This window comes from Drosophila ficusphila, unplaced genomic scaffold (genome assembly GCF_018152265.1).
Source record: "Drosophila ficusphila isolate 14025-0441.05 unplaced genomic scaffold, ASM1815226v1 contig_791, whole genome shotgun sequence".
In the NCBI taxonomy this organism is placed as follows: Eukaryota; Metazoa; Arthropoda; class Insecta; order Diptera; family Drosophilidae; genus Drosophila; species Drosophila ficusphila.
In genome coordinates this window covers 21,956,758-21,963,952 of record NW_025064737.1, presented here as the reverse complement: position 1 = coordinate 21,963,952, position 7,195 = coordinate 21,956,758, and positions in this window count along the sequence as shown.

The following is a 7,195-nucleotide window of genomic DNA, read 5'->3' as shown; positions in this document are numbered from 1 at the left end:
GGGTTGGATGCCGGTTGGTAACCCTTCTGCCTCCTCCTTGCTCCTATTCTTCTTCTTCTTTAAGCCCACTCATTAAGGAGACCACCGCGGGAGACAGGCGTACATACGCCGACGTGGTTAGATTAGATCAATACAAGTGCCACCGGCCCCGCAAGTGGATCTGCATCTGGACTCCAAACTGGACCCTGCCCATGGAGTTGAAGACGCGGTTTGTCGATGTGTCTTCGCGATAGGCATTTAAATCTCCGCCGACCGTTCGTGTTCCTCCTCCCGTTTATTTTACCTCGTTTTTTCTTACTTTTATTTTTGCCTGCACCTTGAGTAATGTTGGGTTTGTGTGTTGATTTTGCACTCGAATGTGAAACGCAACGCGGCTCAAGTGGAGCATAGCACAAAGTGCTTAAATGTTTTCGATTGTTGCCGCTGGCTGTTGGTTATTCTTCGGTTTTTTCGTTCTTGGCCAAGAGCAAACAGTAGGCTCTGTCAGACAGTCAGTCAGTCAGTCAGCTAGTCAGCCAGCCAGCCATTCAGTCAGGCAGTCCGTCAAGCCGGCTTCTTTATCATTTTGATGAAATCGGTAAGCTGGGAATGCGTTGCACTTGTAATCTCCTCCTGCTTTGCATGCATCCTCCGTTGGGTGAGTGAATTATGTGGCCGCGACTGTGACGGCGACTCCAACTTAAACTCCAACTTCGACTGACATGTCTGCGGAAAATGGGCCCATAATGAAGTGTATTTGCCGTGCATTTTTAATCATTACCCTTACCACTGCCAGCAAAACTTCAACTTGCCACACTCGCTGCCGCCTGCAATTTGCAATTAAAATTCAAATTAATATAATGCACGAAGCGAGGCTTTCAAATGTTTCGCTTTTTGTGGCTCACTCGTTAAACGCGCTGCTCCAGTTTGTTTTATTCGTCGCGTACATGCCGCGACTCGAAATGTTTTCGAAATGTTCGAAAAAAACATTGTAAGTGGCTTCGGTCGAGAACAAGTTTCCGTTTTTTCGTGGCTGTCTGGTGGGCTTTATTTATTTATAAGCCTTATGGTAATCTTGAACTCGGCTGCGAGGCGTAGTCACTCTGAATTACCCGGTGCACTAAAAGCTGGCCAAAAGACTTGTCCAGAATGGCAGCTCAAGGTGAAAAGAAACGGAGTCGGGTAATGGAAATTTATTACATTCCACTGATGTTTGGTAAGGGATGTCAATAAATTTCGAGTGCAGAAGGTCATTTTTGTGGCACATAACATAAACAATTTCGATTGTATTTGGTTCTATTAACTTCTTATATACCTTCTAAAAATATTCCTGAGAAAGCTAAAAAGTTAAATAAACACATTTGATCGGCAAACTTGCTTTAATCCTAAATTGGCATAATCAATCAGTTGGCAACCCAAGATTACTCATTACTCCCGCGAGCTCTTCATTTTCGCATGGCCTAAGTAAATAAATATAGTATCTCACGACACGATTCCAGTATGGAATGTCGCTCCGATCGCCCCCGTATTATCCCCTCATACGCCCCCGTTTATGTTAAATTTAGCTGTTGGTTTTTACTTATTTTTTTTGGTTTTTTTCCCTGCCTTCATTTACAAAATCTGTGCGTGCGCTTTTTTGTCTTTGGCTTGTTTCAGGCCACGCAAAAGGTAAATTCATTTTACATTTTATTTACCCCTTCATTTGAGGCTCATTTTTCTTCCATTTGGTGGACATACGAAAAGAGAAACGCATTTGACACATTTTGCATTTTAAACGTTGACAATTGCCGCCAAGTGTTTGCCGCTCGTATTTGCTGTGTAAACAGGCGATGGAAAACCTAAACGAAACTCAGATGCGCACAAAAGCCATTCCAAGGTGAGGATTTAAATCTCTGGCTTATTAGCTTGGGGATGCTGGGCACGTGATGCGTCAGATGCGGAGATCCATCACGGCCAGGTTACAAAAGAGCGGCGTTGACAAGTGGAAAGTTCGAATGCAGATTCTGATTTATGCGGCATGTGCGTGTTGGCCATTTGCTTGTCCCTCTGTTTAAAGAATTTGTTAATCAATTAGTCATAATTTACGGCGCGGCCATAATCAGTGGACGGAAGGCAATGAACTGGTCTCTTGCACTTGTTGCACCGTCTCCTCGCTTTCGAGATACAAAACGATCTCGGTCTGTCCTCGCGTCTGTGTGGCAAAAACACATTTGCCACAACGCTAATGATGCATTGTGGCTTGCATGTGTTGGCCCCCCTTTCCTCCGGCTTTTGGCCCTCTTGGGCTGCAAAAACAACTTAAGCGTTTAACACGATCTTCAATTTGCGCGGAGGAAAATATAAGAAATGAAGCAGCGAAAAAAATGAAACACCGAAGGAAAGGAGAGGCAGAAACCACAGTGAATCGCCGGGACCAAATGCAATGAGGACGAGAAGAACTGCTGAAAAAAGTCGTGCAGGGCAGCGCCAATTGGCATATAGCCACAGTGGACACAACAACAGGTGGATGGTGTCCAAAAGAGGAAATATAATACCTTTAGATTGCGTAAGATTTATAGAATATGCAATTATAATTAATCATTATAGTGAAAAGAGGAAGTTAATAGTTGGAATAAAAAAATGCAGAGGATTTATATTTAACCATCTTACTAAAATATATTTTTTTAAATTTTGTACAATTTTTATTCTTGAGCATAGATGATATTTTAGCCACATTATCAGTCAGTATTCACTGTATGTGTGCCGCTGACGATGCACCAGCTATATAAGCAATGCCTCATGCTGTGTCGTAATCGCAAGTTCGTTGCCTAAGTCTTTCGTTTTGCCTGCCACTAAATATATCATCGATGCGCCCGCACCCCGCACCTCGCCCCGCCACTGCCTCCCGCGCTTCTCGCCGAGATTGCGGCTTTAAAAATATGTTGAGTTAAGCTAAACGATGCGGCTGCAGTCGCAGCTGAAGGAAGGAGCAGCAGCAGCCACCGAGGAAAGGACGCGGGGCAGGAGCGGAGTGAATCGCATGTATACGCCCATCAATGCTGCCACCGCAGTGGCAGGTTGAAATGTTGCGCCAAGACCGCGAACTGGGCACGAAAGCGAAAAGGAAACACAAGGATTTTTATGCCAACTCGGCACCCTTTGCGGTTCCCCCCTCTCCCTTGATCCCCCTTTAAAATCCAACTTGGAGTTGCAACTCCGACTGTGGCAATCGGATCGCGTACTTTGTGCTGTTCTACACGCATACAACAACATGCAGTGGTAAGCCGCTGCCGCTGCAGCAATGAAATGCAGGTGCTTATGGCCTCCGTTTGGGCCAACCTCCGCCGCTCCTTTGGGCACTTTGTATGCCTCAGAGAGAGTCTTGTACGAAATTAACTACAAACAGCAGTACAAAATATTTTAATTAAAAATTCCTAATCGTGTGCGAAGCATTTTTTATCTGATTCCAGTTGCCCCTCGCCAGCAGAGGGTCCACCTCCACCTCCATCTCCTCCTGCTCCTCCTTCCCCTCCTCTATCTCCTCTTCCACCATCGTTGCAACGGCAAACGGGCTAAAAATGTATTAATAAGAAAAACTCCAAAGGTTTGCGTGTGTGGAGGATAAACCCCCACCTTCCACTTCCCCCCGCACAGCTCTCCAGTGGCCATCATCTCATCATCTGATCTTCCCTGGCTGCTGGCCGGGTCCCAGACGTATAATAAATTGCATTTGCCTACCAGCGGAGATGCAGATATGAGCTGGGGGCATGGAGGCTTCTCTGCCTCGCGAGCTCGCTTCTTGCATGCAACTGCAGCGACGACGACGACTCGCCAGATATTTTTGCATCTAGATACTTTTGGCAGTAATGTGCGAAAATTTCATTGGGTGTCGAAAAGTTAAGTAGTGCTCGCTGCCGCTGTCTTGGCCATGTGGTTTTAGCTCTTCGGGCTTATATATTTTTTTTGTCTTGGCTTTTTTTGTTGCCTTTTCCTCTGTCTCTCTGGCAAATCTCAGGGTTGCCGTGCAGATTGTCTCGCCCCAATCTTCGAGCGCTGCCGTTTACATTTAATGTGAGAACTAAACATTTGGCTTTTGAGCCTTCAATTTGTATTAAGTTGTTTGCATCCTCGCCAGCCGTTCGCCACTGCCACTTCCACCGATCGACGGACGACGGACGACGACTCGTCAACGCGGTTGGGGAAAACTATTTTTACGGCGACTGCAAATCGCTGGTTGAGCCGCGGAAAATTGCTGCGTTTGAGCCGAACGACTGTTATCAATTTCGCCTGGCTAATTGGTTTCAAATTTATGGACCCGTAATTGATATTTATGTTTGTCCTCGCTACGATGCGATGCGTTGTCAAACGTTCGGAGTTGGAGGTTGGGAGCTGGAGGATGGGAGCCGGAGGATCCAGAGGCATGCCTGCGTAATTGGTCAAGGTACTTTGCTATAAATCCTCGGCTGGCATTTACTGCATCGGCTTAGCGGCGATAGACCTCCATAGATAGCGACCAGAAACCGGAGGCTGCATCCAGACCCCAGAGACAATTTAGCCGTCTCTTCAAGTATCTGTGAAGGAACGGTTATTAAAGTGCCGGCCATAAACGAGATTAGTAAAGCTCTAGCGGAGTACCTTTCGTGTTTTATTTAAAAGAATTTCAAGCTTAAAACTTCAAGAAATGGTGAAATATATTGGTGCAAAAGAATAGCTAATTACTTGTTGTTGCCTCCGCTCAAGGTCAACTTTAGCCTCACCATCTGGACTCTGATAAACATTCTAAGCAGAGGCGTAGGCGGAAATATTTGTAGAAGGGGAGGATTTAGTATTCGAATTTCCAATTATAGTAAATAATGTAGTATGTACAATGACATTTAAAATAAATTACCTGCAATAAGTATTGTGTAATATTTCATGAAACATAAGTTTCATTTATGTTGCATTTTTCGAGGGCAACCAGTTATTTTATTGAGTCGTTAATATTATTGCCCAATGGTGATTTATTTTACAGCTCCCCTTGGAGTTAACGCCTCTGGCCGTCGTCCTAGGAGCCAACTTTGGCCTGCCCGCCTCCTGGAGCAGAATTAGCATGCAGGCCCCGAAAATGAAATTCGTAATTCGTTCGTTTTGTTCGAATCTGTTCTCATTTTGTTCGACGGCCAGCACGAACGAACGAAACGAAACGAAAACAAAGAACGCGCTAATTAAAAATGCTAAAAGTTTAAGCTCTCTGCAAGCCGGGCCGAAATTCCAGCCTCCTTTTCAGCTGTCCATTTCGACTGGGACTGCGACTGAGTGGAGCTCCAACTGATGGCCAGCTTCCATTCCCAGTGCGATCAGAAGTGAATTTCGTTTTTTTTTCTCTGTCCGGTTTTTGTTGTTATTGTTGTTTGTGTTTCGATTTTTTTTTTTGGTTTTTTTTTGGGATCTTGTTGGAGTAGTAAACACCGCACGGCTGTCGATTTCTGTTTGCTGTCAGTCGGTTTTTTGGGTTGGGGATCAAGGGTTCGGGGGTTTTGGGCAACCCTGCCGAGGTCCAACCATTCATCTTTGGCCGGTTCGAAGGGCCTCGTTTTAGGTTTTCGATTCTCGATTTTCGGTTTCGGCTTCGGCTGGTCATTTGTTGGGTTGGCGTGTTGCTTATCCCGAGGAGTCTGTTTGAAAATTTCCAACGAAATGCTGGAAATGCTGCCGCAGCACAGGACTCAACATGCAGAGTTTATAGGTATTTTAATTAGTTGAAATTTCTCGCCGGCTACATCGGTCTGGGAACGGGGTAAATACAAAAAAGGGGACCACCTAGGTAACAAATGTCTTTCCTATGTAAACATAATTCCGGGCCCCCGAAATGAGCAGCTCGTATTTCTCCGCTCCTCGCTAACCAATTTGATTAAAACCTAATGAAGCTTAATAAGCCCGAAAATCCTCCATAAATGAAGCGATTACTCTAAAGCAATCTCATTTGAGGATTACGATCTTCCAGTGAATGTGGTATTCAATTTTCCAGAAACCACAGAAACTCATCCGTTCACCGTTCAGCGGACTAAAATTAAAACGTCGACTTAAGCCGGCAACGAGAAGGGCGACATTTATCCGGACAGTGACAAGTGTCCAACCCCGATCCTCTTCGGTTCTGAATTTGATTCTGATACCGGAAAGGTTATTGTTTGTTTAATTGCAGGCCAGTTGGGCCGGGGGCGGTGCACACTTGAAAATTGTAACAGCAAAAATGATAAATGATTCGCGCATTTAACCCTCCACTTGCACAGCTGTTGGTTTCCACTTCCTCGACTTCGATTTCGATTTCGGGCGAGTGCGTAACATTTGCCGCAAATCAAAGGCGAACCGCTGATGACACGGCGGTGGTGTTGGTGGTGGATGAGGACGAGGACGAGGAAGTTGGGTGCTTAGGAGGTGGTGGTGGTTTAGGTGGCCCGGCTGCCTTGGGTGCACTTACAGCCACGAAAATGTAATAAAAACGTGCGTCTTCACTTCATGTAAATCATGTCAGGCGGCGGCGAGTAGCGCGAAATATTTACCCTGCACGGGAAGAAATAAACATAATTTATAGTGCTAGGTTCGTTATTAAAATCAAAAACATGTTTAATGGTTTACTGCGTAATTAAAAGGTACTTTAAATTCTTTATTTTGTATTTTCATTGTTGCTTTGCCAATATTTTACAGAGTTATTTAATTACAAAAGGGTGTTTTGCGCTTGCTTATCTTATTATTAATGCAAATTTCCCCCAGTGCACTGATGCTGCATTGCAAGTAGCATAGCAGCCGCAGCACAAATGAGGAGCACGGCATGGAGATCATCCTGACCGCAGTGCGATCGCAATCGCCTTCCAAATGGAAGGCAAGGTGTCCCAGTCGGAGTTTGGGGGCTGGAGATGGGGTTTCAGTCGGTCCAGGGCGTCTCTGCGCAGCAGACTCCATCGCTGGGATGCCAGGTACTGGTGCTGGTCTACTGTCTACCGGCGGTGGCGTGAACGTGCAAACATGTTGCACATGAGAGAGGCTGCCGCTAAAGTACTTGTACTTGTCATATTGTTATGGATTTATGGCAAACACGTATAGCGCTATAAAAATGACATATGCACGTGTATGGGTTAAAGTATGGGCTCGATATGAGGACTTCTTGCCTTCTACCCACTCCACCATCACCACCATCACCACCTTAACCCCTTCCCTGTCATCGCAATCGGAGACGCAGTCGCAGTCGGTGGGTAACAGT